We start from the raw sequence: 18,124 nt of genomic DNA, 5'->3' as shown, positions 1-18,124 counted from the left end.
CTTAGCTGCAAGGGAGGCTGAAAGACATAGTCTGTAGTTGACCGATCTTATGCCCAGTTAAAATTTTTATTTATTTATTTATTTATTTATTTATTTATTTATTTATGGCTGTGTTGGGTCTTCGTTTCTGTGCGAGGGCTTTCTCTAGTTGCAGCGAGCGGGGGGCCACTCTTCATCGCGGTGCGCGGGCCTCTCACTGTCGCGGCCTCTCTTGTTGCGGAGCACAGGCTCCAGACGCGCAGGCTAAGCAATTGTGGCTCACGGGCCTAGTTGCTCCGCGGCATGTGGGATCTTCCCAGACCAGGGCTCGAACCCGTGTCCCCTGCATTGGCAGGCAGATTCTCAACCACTGCGCCACCAGGGAAGCCCCCTATGCCCAGTTTAAAAGAGGAGCTGTGGACACATAAACATGCTCGTTAGTCAGTAGAGAAATTCAAATTAAAACCATAGTGAGATGCTACTTAACTCTCACTAGAATGGCTAAAAATAAAAGAGTTGATCATACCATGTGTTGATGAAGATGTAGAGCAACTGGAATTCTCAGACACCACTTGCGGGAATGTAAAATTACAACCACTTAGAAAAATGGCTTGGCAGTTTCGTAGAAGGCTAAACATACATCTACCCTATGACCCAGACAATCCACTTCTATATATTTACCCAAGAGAATGAAAACATATGTCTGTACAAAGACTTGTGTGGATGTAGCAACTTTATTTGTAATTGCCCCAAACTTGAATTGGAAACAATTCAAGTTTCTCCATCAAGAAGTGAATGGATAAACAGAATGTGGTCCATCCATATGATGGAGGGAATTCCCTGGTGGTCCAGTGGTTAGGACTCTGCCCTTTTACTGCTGAGGCCCCTGGTTCAATCCCTGGTCAGGGAACTAACATCCCACAAGCCTCATGGTGCGACCAAAAAAAAAACCAAAAAGCAAAAAAACACATGATGAACTATACTACTCAGCAATAAAAAGGAATGAACTGTTGGTACACGCAGCAACCGGGATGAATCTCAAAGTAATTATCATGAGCAAAAGAAGCCAGACAAAAGAGTACCTCCTGTGGGATTCCACTTACGTAAAACTTTAGAAAATGCCATCTAATCTTTAGGAACAGAAAGATCATTGGCTGCCTGGGCATGAGGGACATGGGAAGGAGTGAGCAAGGAGGGGACTGACTGCAAACGGGCATAAAACTACTTTTGGGGTGATGGCTATAATCGTCTTGATAGTAGTGATGGTCTCATGGGTATGTACACGTGTCAAACTCATCAAATCATGCGCTTTAAATGTATGCAACAAATATATGCAAAATATACAATATAACATATTGTATGTCAGTAATATCTCATACTATATTATAATAGCACAATACATGATATATATTTACGTGTTTATATAAAATATATAATAGCTATAGTTTATAATGGCTATAAAACAAAAAATTAAAGCTCTTGCTGTGGGGGGAGCAGAGGGTGGATGTCGGTGGACGGCGGGCAGTTTCTACCACAGACGGGAGAAGCGGTGTTAGATGCTGAGGGCGGGGCTGGTTTCTGAAAGATGGTCTTGGGGCCTCCCTGGGGCTGACTCTTGCCCTTTCAGAGAGGCTTGGGGAGAGAGTAGGAAGGACCTACGCCCTGTCCCGCGTGGAGCCCTGGGAGGCAGGAGCCTTGGCAGCGTTCCCTGGGCCAGTGCAGGCGGAGGGGAGACGATGTGGCCACGCTGGGGGAGAGGGTGGTGGTCAGGGGAACAGAGGACCTGAGACAGCCTCTCTCAGTCTCCGCCTGCCCCAGCACAACCAGAAGAGCAGGAAGATTTTTAAGAGCCCTCGAAAGGGTATCTTAATCCAAACCCTCGAAGAAGTAGATGCCAGGACAAGAGGTTGTAGCAAACCGTACCCCCTGTCCTCCCTTCCCTGGGCCCCAGGCTCACCACACTGGGCTTTGGCGTTTGGGGTGGGTGTTCAGGGAGGGAGGGCCAGGAGGAGGAGGATCGCCTTGCTTTGCACTTGTGTCGAGACTCTAAGTGGGCACCTCTTCCTCCGAGGTGGACAGGGAAGGCTCACCTGGCCTGGATCTTCACTCCTCCGTTTGTGGGCAGAGCTTTCTGCCATATCCTTGACTCTGGGCTCAGCTGGGGCCTGGCTTTAGCCAATGGCCTGGTAATAGGTGCAACGCAAGCAGAGGCTTCACAAGCACTTGTGCATTGGGGCTGGCTCTCTTGTCACTTTTGTTCCTTCATCACCCGTGAAAACATGCCCAGATTAGCTGCTGGAGACCATGGGAGACAGGCAGAAAAGACCACACTTAATCCCAGCTGGGACCAGCCAGTCCCCTGCAGATCGCTGACTGGCTGCAGATGGATGAGTGAGCTTAGCCCAGATCACCGGAGCCTGGTGCAAATCCTCAGAACTGTCCTACCAACACACAGATGCCTAAGAAAATAATCCATTGGTGGGTTTCAGGCTACTACATTTTGGGGTGGTTTGTTATGCATAATAGCTAACTGATACAGCGTCCAGACCTCTGATCCACACCCCTGCCTTGATTTGTCCACTCAGCTGGGAATACTTATTCCAGCAAGGTTGCCCCCTGTCTTGGCCCCTTCCTGAGCTCTGGGGACCTTCTGGACAGCAGAGGCCAGAGAAGGCCTAGCCCCACGTGTGCAGCTCTCACACCTCTGGGGGAGAGCGGGGGGAGGGGCAGCTGGTTCAACATGAGCCCCTGCAGAGGACGCTGGAGTCATGAAGGAGCAGGGAAGTGGTGAGGATGTGAATTCCACTCGGGGAAATGCACAACTTGATTACTACTCAACATTTGCAGTACCCAGATACTCTAATTAAGAGAAAAGGTCAATAGGTTAAATAAGTAACTTAATCAGAAAATTATGCAAAGTGCCACAAGTCAAACGTATTACACAGGCCCTTGAGATCGATACGGTATGCAAATCGATCACCCGTGATCAGGACAGCACAACATCGGGAAGGGGAAAGTCAGCCCAGGAGGCTCAGGGGACCCAGCCTGAGCTGGGGAATGTGGGGACCTGGCACCCCAAAGTAGGTCAGTGAGGGAGATGCAGTCTCTCATCTGTAGACCGGGGAGGACAGCGTGGCATAGAGCACAGGTTTGGGGGCCCATGGCCCTGGGCTGGAGGCCCATCTCTGCCTCTGCTGAGCTGTGTGGCCTTGGGCAAGCCATGTAGCCACTCTGAGCTTCACTGACAAAGCAGGGATGTTAATACTGGCCTCTCAAGTTAGGGGACAGCTCAATTATCAGCTCTGACCCTGAGAGGGGTGTGTGTGTGTGTGTGTGTGTGTGTGTGTGTGTGTGTATCATGGGTCCAGTGAGATTTCCTTCCTCTCTGCCACCTGCCTTTCTTCCTCCAAAGCCCTGCAGCCAGAGGCCTCGATCAGAGACCAGCCAGAGGCCTTTAAATCCATTTAGAACACTGATTCTCAGCTGGGTGTGATACCTGTCATATCTGGAGGAATTTGGGGCTGTTACAGCCCGTTGGGGTGGGGGTGTGCTACTGACGTCTAGTGGGTAGAAGCCAGGGGTGCTTCCTAAACACTCCGTGACACACAGGATAGCCAGCCCCCTCCGCGCCCAGAAAGAATTTTCCAGCCCACATGTCCGCAGTGCTGAGGTTGAGAAACCCTGACTTAGGATTGAGTAGCTTCTGAGAGAGAGTGGGGCGGCTGAATCAGCGACAGCGTAAGAGGTGGCAAGAACCCTCTGGAGTGACGCAGAACCGAGTGACAACAGCCTGTCAGGGCTCCGGGAACCCCTGGGGGATCTCTGACTAGTCCTGGCCCTTCAGCGGAGGTCCCCCGGGAGCCCCCGCCCCGGGCCTGTGAGCGGGGTGACGGACTCACGGATGACAGAGCTTGCTGGGGGCAGTCCTGCCAGCTCGGCCGGCCTCGAGACAGCCCTTCCTGGCCTGGAGACGTCAGGCCTGGCTTGGCCCTGGTGAGGGGGAGGCGGCCGTGGGGGGACTGCCCTGGCCTGGCATTCCCTTGCAGCCTGAAGGAATGTGGTAGAAATGGACCCTTATTTGGGCTTGTTTTTATCCCTCAGGAGTGTTAAAGTGGCCTGGCTTTTCCCAGGCTTTCTGGCTGCTCAAGGGAGGGAAGTGGGACCTTGGGGACCGTCCCAGGCCTGGTGTGGAGAAAAGAGACCCAGCCCCCACCTGGGGTACAGAGTGGGAGGCCCGTGCTGCTGCTGGGGGCCTGGGAAAAAGCAAGGGGGTGGTTTGCCTCTGGAGCCTCCTCTTGGCACCTGGGCCCCCGAGGGGTGCTCTCCCAGGGGAAGGCTGAGCTGGAGACCATCTGGGTACTTGAGGGGAGGGGGCTGGAAGAGATCCATTCAGGGCTCCTTGGGGCCGAAGGCAGGAGACATGCTGCATGCAGAGGGCATGGGGCCGCGAGGGCAGGGAGCGTGACTCTCTTCCTTCCAAGGGACCCTCAGTGTCTTGAGTCTCCTCCCACCAGATCAGGAGACCCCCCGGGCCTCTGAGATCAGAGGGTGTCACTGAAGACTGATGCCATTGACTCACGCCATGGGCTTCAGATTTGGGGAAAAGAGCACAAGGGGTGGTGCAGGGCGGTCAGGCATCTCCCATATCCTCTTCCTCATGCCGTACAAGTCATCTCAGGCCTGCAAGCTTCCCTTTCCTAGTTCTCAAGCACAGGCAGTTGGAGCCATCCCAGAGTCCTCCCCAGTGGTTGGGGAACTACGGCCCATAAATGGTTAGGGTCTTGTCCAAGGCCAAGGTGTGGGTCAATGGCAGAGCCCCAAACAGAGCCTAGGTCTCCTGACTTTATCCAATACCAGCATGTGACAACCTCACAGCTGCCTCTGCTCTCTTTTGCCTTGCCCGTCTCATGAAAAGCGGCCTTCTGAAAAGGACACTGTACGAGCCATCAACTGCACTGTAACAAATTACTCCAAAACGTAGCAGCTTGAAACAACAAACGTTTATTACCATGCAGCTCCTATGGGTCAGGAAACCAGGTGCACCTTAGTTGGGTCCTTGAAAATTCTCAAGGTCTCTGACAAGGACACGATTGGGGTGCCAGCTGGGGCTGCAGTCTTTTTAGGGCTCGATTGGAGAGGATCTGCTTCCCAGCTCACGCATGTGGCTGTTGACAGACCTTAGGATCTCGCAGGCTGTTGGCCAGAGATGCCAGCTCCTTGCCAAGAGGTCTCCCCACAGGAGATCCCAGCATGGCGCCTGGCTTCCTTCCGAGGGAGGGTGGAGAGAGGCCAGGGCGGGCCAGCAAGGCAGAAGTAGAATCTTTTTGTAACCTCATCTAGGAGTGACGTCCCATCACTTTGGCCATATTCTAGTTGTTAGAAGTGAGTCACAAGGTCCAGCCCACACTCAGGGGAGGGAATCACACAGGCGTGAACACTAGGAAGCGGGGATTATTGGAAGCTGCTTGAGAGTCCGCTTCCCACACAGGCAGTCGGGAGAGAAGGTCTGATGGAGGCCCTATGGCTTCTCCCCTCACTTAATAGTTCACTTGCTTTCAAACTTTTAGGGGAAACCCCAATAAATATGACGAATAAAATGGAGCTGGAGCAGGGGTGGGATCCTCTTCTCCCCTCCAGACAGGACCCTCAGCCTAGATTTTTAAACCTCTCCAACGGAGGCAAAAGCATTTGGCTGTGGGTCAGAAATGTCGGGTCCTAGGCCAGGCTTTAGGGACTCCAGGTAAGTTACTTAGTTCACAGATGTTCCTACCTGTAAAAGGAGGAGACTGGGTGGGGATTTCTGATGGAACATTCTCCCATATTGAAGTTTTCTCCCACTCCGGGGACAGAAAACTCCCACATTCCTACATTCCCTCTGCCCTTCATGGACTCCCACACCTGGAAGATGCCGGTGCATCAGGGAGAGATGGTTGCATTCCTGGAGGAGTCCGGTGAAGGCGGGAGGGAGCTGGCGGAGAAGGGGCGGGACGCTGGCCTGGGGCCTCATCAACTCGGTACCGCCCAGGCAGCCGCCTTAACCTAGCAGTGGCCCTGTGCTCCCTGGAGGTGGGAGGGACTGAGAAAAGTGGGAAGGCTCCTTCGGAAGGTCCTACAGAGGGAAGGGCTGTCCAAAATGGCCCCTCCCCCAAGATCCACCGCCCAGATTTGCTGCTTTTTCTCAGCCTGGCTTCCTGCATTTGCCCAGGTGGCATTACCTGCTCAATCTCCTTATCCGCACCTGCCCTCAGCCTGCCCTCCGCCTTGCTAATTCCAAGCCAGCCTCATGGGCGGGAGCCAGTGTGTCCACAGGATATGGAGGACAGCGGAGTCATTCGCCCCGGGAGCTGAGAGGGTGTGGACCTGGGCTCCCACCTCCAGGCAGGAAGGTGCTGCTGACCTGCGGGCAGGGAGGCGGTGAAAGCCACTGCCTGCGTCTCAAATTCATTTCTAATTCACTTTCCTTCTGAAGTGGTTTTGAGGAAGTGCGATATCTGAAAAGGCAGCTAATGCAGGGCCCGTAAATAGTGCATCCACGGGCTGTAATGGAGGGAGAGAGAGGGAGCAAAAGATGGATTAAGTGCCCACCATGGGCTTGGAAAAAAAACCCTTTTGATCTCTCCCCACTGCACAATGCCCTGTTACCTTGTTAGCTTGCATCAGCCAGAGAGAGGATGTTTCTTATTGTGATTGCTGCAAATTGGCACCTGGCTCCCGGAGAGCAGCTTTCTCCTGAATTAAGTAGAGTACCCGGCTCCATCCCGGGTGATAAGGACCTCCTATTAGTGGGTAATGTCAGCACAGAGCCGCCTCCATCTGCCTGCCTGCCTTGGGGACCCCTGGCTGGCCGCACCCTCTGAGCTTAGCCTCACAGGCCAGGGCGGATGGGGGCCCCTCTGTAGTGGCTCATCTTGCCCATCCCAGTGATGTGTTCATTGCTCCTGACAGATCTTCCTGATGGCTGCACGGGGCCCACAGAGCAGCTTGGGACATGTGATGCTGACCTTTGAACTCATTGTCTTTCCCCCAAACATGAGCTTCCTAGATTCTCCCTTTATTTACTTAATGAATTCTTTCAACAAATATTTACTGAGCACCTGCTCTGTTCCAGGCACTCTGATGGGTGCTGGGGACACAGCAGTGAATGAGACAGAATCCTGCTCTCACAAGGTGTGCAGAGTAAAGTACCACCGTCTCCCGCTGCCCATCCTAAACCCAGAGTCACCTTCAACTCCTTCCTTTCCTTCAGCATCCACGTCCAGGTGATCCCCAAGGCTCCCCCCATGAGCCTCTCTCTTTGTAATGGAAGATAACAAAATTGATCTGTCTGCTTGTCTCTCACCACCCGGGACCAAGCCCCAGCATCTCTCCCTTGAACTCCTGGATTACCCGCCTGTATTAGCCTCCTATTTACTGCCGTAACAAATTACCAAAAACGTGGTGGCTTGAAACAACACAAATTTGTTATCTTACAGCTCTATAGTTCAGAAGTCTGACACAGGTCTCGCGGGCTAAATCAAGTTGTCAGCAGTGATGTGTTACTTCCTGGAGGCTCTGGGGTGAATCAGTTTCCTGGCCTTTTCTAGCTACTAGAGGCTGCCTGCGTTTCTCAGTCCCCGTGGACTGTGGAAACTACACAGCAGGCGGCTGGCTTCCCGTCTCTGCTGTGCCCTACTCAGCCTCCCAGCCGGGGCCTGGAACAAAAGCTAACAGTACCGGTGAATGTGTATTGAATGGGTGAATAATGATATTCACCATGTATTATTGTGTGAGAAAAAGAGCAATATGCAGAAGAATATGTGCAGCTCTTAAGAAAAAACTCCTATACATGGGCACAGCCATGTGCATGTTTTTGCAAATAGAAAAGTTTAGGAAGTACCACATTTATTTATTTATTTATTAAAATATACTATTTCTGTATGCCAGAATTTTTTTTAATTAATTATTTTTTTTTAATTTTTGGCTGTGTTGGGAGGAAGGACCACATTTATTGCAGTGATGACCTCTGGGGAGGGAAGTGGATGAGAACAGAGAGGAGGGTAACTTCTTCATCTTACTTCATACATTTCTGATTGAAAAAAAGTTTTTTTGTTATAAGCACACATAAGAGCTTTTAAAGGGAAAAAATGAAAACTAAACCAAAAAACTGTCTTCCAATTGAATATGATCAAATGCCATAGAAACTGAACAATATATTTAATTTATTTATTTAATTATTTAATTTTTAAAAAATTTTTGTTTATTTATTTTGGCTGCGTTGGGTCTTTTGTTGCTGCGCACGGGCTTTCTCTAGTTGCCGCGAGCCGGGACTACTGTTCTCTGCAGTGCACGGGCCTCTCATTGCGGTGGCTTCTCTTGTTGCGGGGCACAGGCTCTAGGCACAGGGGTTTCAGTAGCCGTGGCATACGGGCTTTAGAGCGCAGGCTCAGTAGCTGTGGCACGTGGGCTCAGTAGCTGTGGCTCGTGGGCTCTAGAGCACAGGGTCAGTAGTTGTGGCGCACGGGCTCAGCTGCTCCGCGGCATGTGGGATCTTCCCAGACCAGGGCTCGAACTTGTGTCCCCTGCATTGGCAGGTGGACTCCCAACCACTGCGCCACCAGGGAAGCCCTGAACAATATATTTTAAATTAAAGCATGCCTCCTAAAGGCTTCCCAGAGGTGTCCTTTGTGTCCTGTCAGACCCTGAGTGTTGATCACGTGTCCCCGGTGACTGGCTGTGAGTGACCCTGACCAGGCTCCACGGGGGTCCGTGAGGGATGGGTCTCCAGTCAGATCTGAGCGCTCCACCTCCCTCCTGTATCGCAGCCATGGTGCTTCCTCAGCTGGAGAACCCAGGCCGAGTCCCTGGGCCGGGTCGGTGTGTGTGTGTGTGTGTGTGTGTGTGTGTGTGTGTGTGTCTAGGGGGTGGTGGGTCAGTGGAGCTGCTGGAGTCTGGCCTGACTCTCCAGCCTCATCCCTCGGGTCCTACCCTTACACCCCACGCGCAGGAACACAGAGCTGTGGCCCTCTGCCATTTCTCCTTTCTAGGCCTTTGTACCTGCCGTGATTTTCACAGGGAAGACTCTTCCCTGATGTATTTACCTGGTGAACGTCTATGCATCCTTTAATACCTGGCTCCCCTGTGGAAGTTTCCATTAAGCCCTTCCCGACTCTTCCTTCTCCCCCAGCAGAGCTGGCCCCTCCCTTCTCTGGGCAGCTGCTGGAGAGGTGGTGTGAAATGGTTTGGGCAAAGCCTCTGGCTCCACGCTGCCTGGTTCTAAACTCCAGCCAGCCCCAGGACCTACTAGCTGTGACTCTGAGTGAGAGACTTCAGCTCTGAGGCCCAGTGTCCCCATCTGTGACATGAGCGATGACACCCACTCGTCAGGCGGTGGTGCCCTTTAAATGCGGTGACCTATCTGTGGCTCGCTGCTCCGAGCCCAGTACCTGGAAGGGCTCCATAACAGGGAGTCCTCAGGCCCCTGTGGCTCAGCTGATACATCAGGGCTCGCTGTCTTGGAGAGCCGGGAGCGCTTTGAGGAGGAAGCATGTCTGAGCTGAGTTCTAGAGGACAAGAAGATGGTTCCAGCTGGTGGGTTGTACCAGCAGCTTCAGCCATGCGCCATGGGCCTCCAGAAAAGTGGAGTCAGGGAGGAAGGGGCAAGCCCAGTGGCCCAGAAGACCAGAGGCCCGGGAGTCGGGCCAGTTCCCAGCTGGAGGGACGCGAGGACTCGCAGCCTTTGTGCTACTTCAGTCCAAGCTGTTTGGGGTTTGGCGCAAACACACAATAGTGCCTGAAGAGGTGGCTGTGATTTTCCCCTGGAGCTCTCAGATGTCTTGAAATTGGTCTGAATAATTTTTTCCCCTCAAATTGTTCAAAATGTTCTGTTTCTGGCCCGAACGCTCCGGTTTCCCGTCGCTTCATGGAAAGGATCCTGGGGCAGACTTGGAGGTCTTGGGGAGTGCAGTGAGTCAGGGCACCCCCATCCACGCACCCTGCTTCTCTGCCAGGCCAGCACCCAGGGGCCGGCGGGGAGGGTGGCTGGTGGACACGAACGGGCCGAGCTCTGAGGCCCCACCGCCCAGGCTGCACTGCAGGCCCAGAGCAGACCAGCGGGAGCTGCTGGGAGTCCAGCCAGCTGAAGCCTGATACCTGGCTCTTGGCTCCGTGGGTAGCTGCCCAAGAGGGTGGGAAGGAGACGTGGGCATTCTAGGGCGGCCCGGCCTGCGGGAGGCTGTGTGGCTCTGTTTATGTTGGCTTCAGTGGGGCAAGAGTGAGGAGCAGCTGATAGCATCCCAGGGCCCAGGCAGCCTCCAGAGAGATAGGGCTTGTGCTTCTCCAGCATGGGTGGGCTCACACCCACACCCACCCACACACCCACACACCACTTGTCCATTAGCCCCCCCGAAACAGACGCTCACATGCGGACATTCCAACGCAGGAGAAGGCATTAAGGGAAGCGGTGTGTGTAGGGAGCTGGGGTCCAGGCCAAGGGAGGCAAGGAGTCTCTCAGAAAGCCTGTGACATCTGGGGCGGGACACGGGGATGTGCATGCTGGAAGGCCAGAACACTCTGACTATAGAAAAGTCCTTTCGTACTCCCTCCCAGATAGAGTATACTTCCCAGAGCCCTGTGGGTCTTAAATCAGGACTCCCTTCTCTGCTGCCCCATGACAGCCAGGGCCACCGTCTTGCGTTGTACAACTGCAGGGACACCATCCACACCGAGTGCTACGGGACTCCCGTCCCTGGAGCTCAGATGCTATTCTCAGGGGTGTACTGTGAACGTGCCCCGCCACCTGGGGGGTATGGGACCAGGCGGCGCTGAGAGCCCCTCAGACTGACGAAAGGCTGCTGTGGGGAAGGGGACGTTAGCTTCCTCTGGGCTTGCAGAACCTGAGGCTTCTGAGTCATCCTGCAGAGGCAACTCAGGAATTTGTTTTACTGTTTCTTGTGGAGGCGGGAGGGGTGGCGTGGGGAGAGAGGTCTTCTCCGTTGATGCTGAGAACCAGCGTTACTAGGTCCCCACGAGGTGACATGTCCATGGTGGCTTGGAGCAGTTACTGCCCCTTCATGCCCCTCCTCGGACCAAACACACACAGGCTTCGGAGTCAGGCCTGGCTTCCATCTTGCAAACACAGAAACTAGCTCTGGCTTATTTGGGTAATATGGAGATGTATTAAATGGTGTTGGGAAATTTGCAGAATCTCTAGGCCAGAGCTCCTGGCCTGGAGGTCCCCCAGCCAGGAACAACGCCCAAATCGCTTCTCAGAACTGATGGGTCTGGGAGAGCCCCCAGGCCGTCACTGCAGGGCGATGACACTGCCGTCAGCACTATGTCACTGCCAGCACCAGGTACTGGATGTCCCAGAGCCTTAGCCCCAGCTCTTCCGGAAGCTGGGTGCGGGTGCGGCGGCTTCTGCACCCTTGCTGGAAGGGGCTCCAGGCAGTGTCTGCTTTGTTGCGTCATTTCCTTTCAATACAAAGGTTCAAAGTTTGATGTGGGTGAGTCGGGTCAACAGAATGAGGTCACGGGCTTGAGCTTTGGCAGCAAGGAGGCTGGGAAAGCTCTGGTGGCTGGGGGTGGGGTGTGCTTCTGACTTCCATACACAGAGGTGGTCTCCAACCAGGACCCGGAGTGGGGAGTTCCACAAACACACAGATGTGTGAGAAGGCGACAAACAACCGCTGCAGAGGTGTGCAGAGCCCAGTTCAAAAGAGCAGCACGGAGGTCTTTTTCTTCCTTGTCTCTTCTTTTTTCCCTCCCAAGAGTGGGGACAGTCAGCCGGGAGCCACAGATGCCTCAGCTTTCCTTCATTTCCACACAGCTCCTCTACCAAGACCTGCAGTCAGGTGTCCCTACCTTCTTTATCCTGGAAGCCACTCCTGTCGCAGGGGAAGAGGTTTGGTCCCAACCCTCCCGACTCTGCTTTTTATTTTATTTATTTTTTTGAGAACTTGGGCACCTCCCAGCTTTGAGCGGGTGCAAGGATGGTTCATCTCTGATCCCTTCCTGCAGCTCAGAGGTGGCCATGGGGTCTGTCTGATGTGCCTTCAGAGCTGCTGAGCTGCCGCTGGCTCCCTCCCTGGGTGACACTGACAGCACGCGCACCTGGCCCAGGTGAACATTCATCTTTCCCGAGGATAACACAGTCTGGTCTTACGTGGAGAGTGGCTATTTGCCCTGTTAGCTTGGCTTTGACCCCTGTGCAGTGCCTTGTGTCCAGGACGGACCCTTCCCTTGTTGGCTCACATAAGGAGAGTCAGTGCTCCGGCGGGTCAGGAGTTGTTCTGTGTCTGGTGGCGTGGTGTGGGGTTGAATTGAACACCCCCTCTCCTGAAGCCCCCAGTGACGTGGTCTTTCCTCTCAGTTATCTCACTGTTCCACCACACAAACTAATATGTTGTTTTTTTAAACAACGTATTAATGTATTTTAAATTTCAGAATAGAAATGTCCTTGTTGTTTTTTATTGTAAAGGTAATGCATACTTTATAAAAATTCAATCAATATATAATTCTGTAAGTTAGAAACTGGAGAGTCTTCTTACACGGAACTTAGATAAACATTATTAAAAGGTTTTTTTTTTTTAATCTACATATATGTGTACTTATATGTAGAGCTAAGGCTGAAATGAGTGTGTGCATGGAAAGAGATCCCAATATCGTGTTGATTTTAAAAAGTCAGTTGACGGGAGAGTCTGCCTTGCTTCACACCTGAAGCAAGGTGAGCTGGGAAGGCTGTCCACTGGGTGCCCAGCCTAGGCTGACTGGTCAGGCACTGAACGGAAGCTGGGCCTGAGCAGCAATTGTCTTTTGGGCACAGTTATTCCTGGGGTCCTGTAGCCAGCAGGGCCGGGGATCGCCACTATGGTCACCCCCTGTGGAAGGAGGTGAAGAGGGGAGAGGGCGCACTGACTCCGAGGGGTCTGGCCCTGGGTCCCCCCAGCACACCTAGTCCCCTGACCAGATTGCCCGGGGCGGGGAGCTGCTCTTCCCTGGGATCCAGAGGAGGAAACGGCCGGGCTTGTTGGCCTCCCAGAGCGTATGGTCCGCGCGGACATTCGCAGCTCCAGAAGCCAACCTGGGATGTTTCACGGGGGCCTGGGGCAGGACAGAAGCACAAGGGTAGCAACTGCTCATTGGTTAGTGCCCAGCTGGCCTCTCCCCAGCTTCCCACTCAATAGGCACTGAATGAACATCTGCAGAATGAATGAATGAATGCATGAATGAATGAAAGGCACACGTCCCCTGTGTATAATCTTCACTGGCTCTAATTGTATTTCTGAGCCTCAGGGCGTCTCCTCAACCCGTCCCATTTCGGGAAGTAGACCAGTTCCTAGGAAATCACAGTCCTAGCCTCATGAACCATGGCCTTCTGAGGGGCTGACCCCACTGAGGTCACCTGTCCTGTCCTCTCCTGTGCACGTCTCTGACCTGTGATTGTAGCTCTGTGAGGAGAGACTTTTCCAGACCCAGCTCCCCACCAGGGACGTGGCCACCTGCCCAGCGCAGAGAAGGAGCCTGCTCTCCGTGAAGGCATGTGAGCAAGCCAGCACCTCGAGGTGGCAGGGCTACCTCCGCCCTGGTGGGGACCCCCCCCCCTTCATGGTCAGGGCTGTGGTGGGCTGGGGTGAAGGACATCTCTCACAGTCTTGGGGTCTGAGGTGGATCCCCAAGGTTTCCCACTTGTTGGGGGAGGGTCTTCAGGTTCCCTGCTCACACCCCTGGTCACCCTGCCCTGGTCTCGCTCCACAAGGCTCTTTCCTCTCCCTCCCATCGCTCTCCCCCTCCCCATGGTTCCCAGAAGTAGGACCCAGGCCACCAGCTGCAGCCTGTCCAGGTTTCCTATCGGATTATGAAGCTTAACATTTTTGTGAAGGAAGAAGAAAGCCTTCCCTCTGGGAAGCGATAAGAACATTCCATCCTCCTCTGGCTCCAGGGAGCCTGGGAAACAATCACCAAAGGGAGAGAGAGTCCCCAGGGACAGGCGCCCCGGCAAGGGCTGGGCCACCCTCTGCCGGCTCCCCTTCCCTTCCTCCCTGCATCCTCCCCTCTGCAGGGGCCCTGGTCTTGCCTGTGGTCAGCCAAGGGGACCCTGGGGCAGTGGGCCTGGGGAGGAGGGCAGGCCTGAGGTCCCTGGAACCAGGACCCCCTAGGTAGTGGGCTTCTTCCCAGCCTGGAGTTGCCCCTGGGAACCTTGGGCACTAGCTCTCTTGAGGGCAAGTTGTACAATCTAGGTGGTAGGGAGCTTCCACCAAGAGGAGCCCCAGAAGAGATGGCCATGGGGGGGGGGGGTTAGTTATCAGTGGGCAGGTGTGCCCCCTACCTGGGGATGACCTAGACCCATGAGGTGAGAAGCTGAGCCAGTCACTTGATGGGTTGGGGACCTGCGAAAAGCCCTGTGGTTGGCATGGTGATGAGAACTTTGCCCAATCAATGTTCCCTCCTCCCACTACCGCCTCCCTGTGTCCTTCCCTCTCCCTTTCAAGTACAACATTCACTAAAGCCCACTGGGAGCCCCGCGCTGTAAGAAAGAAAAGGCTGGGCTGTACCTCCTCTTCATGCCTTGATCAAGGAGAACACACTGCGGCCTCAGAGCCTTTGCGCTTCTCTTCCCTCAGCTTTTCTTCCTTCAGAATCCACGTCCCTTCACTTACACGAGGTCTTTTCACATTACCCTCTCAGTGAGGCCTCCCTTGCCTCCTTCTCTAAAATGGCAACCCACCGTCACCCACAAGAATTCCTATCCCCCTTCTCTTAGCATTCACTACTATATAATATATATTTTATTTACTTATTATACTTCTTGTCAGTGTTTTCCCACTAAATCGAAGTTCCGGAAGGCAGGAATTATTCCCCCCCTCCACCTTGCTTCAGTGACTGGAAGAAAGTCTGGGACAGAGCAGGCTATATGGCTCGGGAACCTGGCAGGAGCCAAGGGATGCCCTGTGCCAAAGGCAGGGGGGAAAGTGGGGGCTTGGGCTTTGAAGAGAATGTAATGAAGAGACTATTTACAAACCGTGCGCATAGTTAAGGGGAACCAACAAGGGTGTGAAGCGCCCCAGGGCTGGTGCCAGCAGGGCCCTTACCAGCCCCACGTGGCGGAGAGGAGAGCGGCTTCCAGGATGCTGTTGGACAGAGCAGGGTCCCTGCTGCCCAAGTGCCGCCTGGCCGGGCAGGAGTCTCCCTCTGCTCTCGCCATTTGGTCTCCGGAAGACAAAGAACAAGGGCGCCTGGATAATGCAGTCCAGCTCAGGCCGCTGGGAGCAGGGCGGGGTAGCACCTGGATCCGGAGTACCTTGAGAAGATGCACACACAACAAATGCGTGTGAAATAAGTGAATGACTGCCCTTAAGAAACCCACGTATCAGAGGAGAAGAAACGCTCATTCTTTCACTCATTTCCCTCATTCATGTACTTATTCATTCGTTCATTTAAGGCAGAGCGAATGAGCACTGGGTGGGTGTTAGGGTCCATCAGAGAGCAGGGCAGAGACCGTCCCAGCTCCCCACCAAACCCACCCACAGGAGGGGCTTGCTGAGAAGAGGGGCACAGAGGGCAGGTGTCAGGTCTTCGCACACCTGCCCTGTTCACAGCTTACAGCGTGTACACCTGGGTGGGGGTGGGCTGGGCCCAGTGCAGGATGGGGCAGGTAAGAAATCCTTGGGTTCCTTGGGGAACCTGTTAAGTCAGGCCCAATCGGGTGGAGGCACTGGGTGTGGGGAGACATCATTTGTCATTTGTTTTTCTAAACCCTGGGGATTTGAAGCTCGGTGAAGAGGAGGTCACTGAGAAGGGCAGCCTGCGGGCCCTTTAATCCTGCAGTCACTCACGCCGGGGAGCATTCCCTGTGCCAGGGCTCCGGCACTTGACCTCCCTTAATCTCTGGGACTGATGGCCCTGGGAAGCTGTATTACTAATGCCCATTTGACTGTGGAGGGAATGGAAGCACAGAGAGGTTAAGTAACTTGCCCAAGATTCCACAGCTATTAAGTGGTGGAGTGGTAATTTGAACCCTGGCAATCTGTGTCTGGAGCCTACACTGCCGTCCTTTATGCAGAGACCTTTGATGGAAGGTCTGTTATGGGGGAGGGTGGCATCACAGATCTGAAGATCTGGGGAGACTGGTGGTGATTCTCCGGCCCATCTGGGGAAGGGACCCTCTGCAGGAGCAGTCCTGGATGGAGGGGACTTGTCAGAGACCAGTGTGGGCTCCAGGCTGGGTGTTCCTTGTGGCAAGGCGAGGCGGGGCTGACGTGAGTCCCAGGCGCGGGAAGCCAGCCTGCGCCTTCATCCCTGCTGCCACCCTCTCTTTCTCTCATACCTGTCCTGTGGCAGCTCCTCCCAGGCCACCCAGCCTGATGCCCCACCCTTGCCTGAGCATTCTCCAGGCTGTATGTTTCCGGAACTCAAACACATGTCATGTCAGCTGCTCCTGACCCTTCAGCAGCTCCTGTTGGTGGCTGGATAAAAAGTCCAACCTTCTCCCCTGGGCTGCAAGGCTCTGCATGACCTTCCCTGTCCACCTCACCAGCCTTGTTTCTGGCCATTTTCATCTTGACTTCTCCACTCCAGCCCCCTGGCCTTCTTGCTGGTTCTGGAACACACCATGTCATTCTGGCCTGGGGACCATTCTACTTACTGTGTCCCGTGCAGGGGCTACTGTTCCCCCAGAACCTCAAAAGCCTCATTTCTTCAGGAATTTCAGTTCAAAAGTCATCTCTTGAGGCCTTTCCTGAGCACACCAGCTGCACGCATGTCCCTCCCCTCACTCAGCCCCTCTTCATCCCTTTATCTGAGGGATTATTTATTTTCTGTTCGGCCTTTATCACGGTCTGAAATTATCTTTTTTATTACATTTATTTCATGTCTTTCTTCCCCCATTAGAATAAAAGGCTCTTGAGAGAAGGAAATTTGTATTTTGATTAATGCTGTATCATCAATGCCTAGAACAGTGTCCGGCATACAGTATATGCTAAGTAGATTCTTGAATCTGAACTTGCTCTGCTATTTCTCAGCGGGGCCTTCAGACACGCTGATCCTTCCATCATTTTCTTCATGCAGCTTAACTCCAGTGAACTTTGGTTCTGAGCTCAAAGGCCGCTTCTTCAGGGAGTCTTCTCTCCCTTGCCACACTGGCCTGTGTCCCCAGACCCTGCACATCAACCCTCTCAGAGCCCTGGACTTCCGTTGTTGCATCTCACTCTTGCCCTTACCAGGTCAACGTCTGTCTCTCCACTAGAGAGTAAACTCCGTGAGGGCAGGGACTGTGCTGTTTTGTTTACTTCTGTATCTCTGGTGCTTTGCACAGAGCCTGGCACACAATAGCTGCTCCAAGGTTATGTGTTAAATCATTGAAGGGACAGCTGGGGCCCTCAGGTGGCCATGAGAGTGAGGGCACAGGTCTCTTCCAGCTGCTTCTACCTCGAAAAGTCTAGAAAGCCCTGCCAGGAATTTTCACAATCTTTCCAACACACCCATAGGCAGGTATCGTGATCTTCCTTTATAGACAGAGACAGGGGCTTGGACAGATGAAGGAAACTCCCCAAGATTACATATTTGAGAGCAGCAGATCTGGGACGCAAACCTAGGCCTCCTGACCTGTGAGCTTTTCCCTGGGGTCCCTTGGAGAGAGTAAGCTGCAGGGTAGATTCCAGGTAAGGTGGCAGGTACCCCCTCCCCCAGGTTCTTCCCTTCCCTTACAAGCCTGTATTCGTTTTCTATTACTGTATAACAAGTTACCCCAAAACTGTGCCTGGAAATAACACTAATTATCTCACTGTTTCCGTAGGTCAGAAATCTGGGTGCCGTTTAACTGGGTCCTCGGCTTCAGGGTCTCTCACAGGCTGCCGTCAAGGTGCTGGCTGGGGCTGCAGTCACCTGAAGGCTCGGCCAGCGGAAGATCCACTCCATGCTCACTTGTGTTGGCTATTGGCGAGATGCCATCCTGGCTGGCTGTTGGCCGGAGACGGTCCCCAGTTCTTTGCCACAGGGGTCTCTCCAACACGGCAGCTCACTTCATCAAAGCAAGCAAGCTGGGAAGGCAAGAGAGAGCCAGAGGGATGGAAGTCAGTCTTTATAATTTAATCCTGAACACGGCATCCCAGCACAGTCTGCTGTATTCTGTCACGAGGAGCATGTACCTAGGTCCAGCCATACCCAGAGGAGG

At 53.6% G+C, this 18,124-nt stretch overlaps 1 non-coding gene across 1 annotated transcript; it reads left to right on the top strand.

The window, feature by feature from the left end:
- Nucleotides 1-816: 816 nt before the first annotated feature.
- TRNAK-UUU lies at nucleotides 817-889 on the top strand. The gene has a single exon. It is a non-coding gene; the product is annotated as a tRNA-Lys (tRNA).
- The last annotated feature ends 17,235 nt before the right edge of the window (nucleotides 890-18,124 follow it).

This window comes from Balaenoptera musculus, chromosome 8 (genome assembly GCF_009873245.2).
Source record: "Balaenoptera musculus isolate JJ_BM4_2016_0621 chromosome 8, mBalMus1.pri.v3, whole genome shotgun sequence".
In the NCBI taxonomy this organism is placed as follows: Eukaryota; Metazoa; Chordata; class Mammalia; order Artiodactyla; family Balaenopteridae; genus Balaenoptera; species Balaenoptera musculus.
This window is presented reverse-complemented; position numbering and strand designations above follow the sequence as displayed.